Source organism: Alligator sinensis, unplaced genomic scaffold, assembly GCF_000455745.1.
Source record: "Alligator sinensis unplaced genomic scaffold, ASM45574v1 scaffold382_2, whole genome shotgun sequence".
Classification (NCBI taxonomy): domain Eukaryota; kingdom Metazoa; phylum Chordata; order Crocodylia; family Alligatoridae; genus Alligator; species Alligator sinensis.
The window spans coordinates 815,330-816,883 of record NW_005841978.1 but is presented as its reverse complement, the minus strand read 5'-3'; positions in this window follow the sequence as shown (position 1 = coordinate 816,883).

Below are 1,554 nucleotides of genomic sequence, written 5' to 3'. Positions count from 1 at the left end.
TGTCCTCCCTTTTCATAAGTTCTTTCCTTGGTTCCATGTCAAACTCCTTGTTCTCATTTTGAAGGCTCTGGCTAGCTTGCCCCTACCTATTTTCCAGCTATTTCTTCTTTGCTCATTTACCCTTCTTTTGCATTTGTATCCAAGTGGGATGCTGAATAAACTTTATCCTATTTGGTTTTTATTAATGGCTTGATCTTTTGTGAAAAAACAGTGAGCAGATTCAAGGTTCATTGTGCAAAAGTGGCCATGGCTATAATAATAATTGAAGATGACTAAAGTAACTAGTTATTCAAACACATGCTATAGAATTTTTAGAACATTCTAATATGTAAACTTTTATGTAAAATTAACAATGCTTAAATCATAACACATTTAAATTTAATAACAAACAAACACAATGGTCTGAGTGATGCTTTGTTTTGTAAATTCTAAGCCACCAAATGAATTGGACACAGCTGATGTAATTTTTTTCATAGCTCACTGAAATAATTTTTATCAGAATACTTCCTCTTGCTTTTTCAAATATTGTGTGATCTTTGAATGATGAAAGTAGATATAATGGTTACTCCAATGGTTTTCTTCTGGTTTCACCTCAACTCAGTGAGCCCTCACAGCTTGATAGACAATATATTTTCTTTCAGAGAGAATTTGTATATGTTTGGCCTGTAAATTGGGCTTTAGAGGTGCAGATGGAAATCTACCCATACCTCTCTCCTCTCAGTCTACCCCCACTATGGGCAATGGGCGACTTAAAGTTATGTCCTGATGGGTGAACTCCTGAAGCCGTGTCTTTGTCTGGCTCTGTAGTCCTGTGTTACGTTTGTTGGTCTTCATATGTGATGGTTTCTTGAATTATTCTTACTTTGGATCCATCATTTGAATGCTTTAGTGTGTTTCAAGATGAGAAGATGTAAAACTGTTATAATGGGCAGAAAAGGAATCATTTGTTGAAGATACTGAACATAGTGGCTTGCTTTCTTGCATGCTGACCAACTAAAAACAAAGTCTGATTTGCCTACTGAAATACTCAAGGTGTCTTTAAGTCTTGGCCTGGCCCTGTGTATTTATGGAAGAAGACTTCTGACTTGCATTTCATTTACTTAAATTTGAGAATTAATGGGCGCTTGGTTGACAGCTCTGAAAACAACTGTCTGCTATTAATCTACATGATTATTAAAGGAAGGACAAGAGCAGGAAAGCATGGTTCCCTCATACACTGGTTCACCCTGGCACCAAAGAAACTAAGCTACGCCTATACCTACCTTCTTCTACTAGCAGAATTTCTGCAGATAGACTGAGAACTGCCACTTGCAAACTATGGGCCCCTCTACACTGCCAGGTAGAGGCCTAATTGGATCTAATGTGCACTCCATACAATTGTGCCTCCTGCCATACCATGCATACATGGCAGGAGGCCTGATTGTGGAATTGCCCATTAGATCCCATGATATATTATCACTGGTGCAGGGGGAGCCTAGGATCATGATCTCAGGCTTCCCCTTCACCAACTCCCATGATAGGGCTCAGAAGGGCTTGCAGTGGGGGGCATCATTT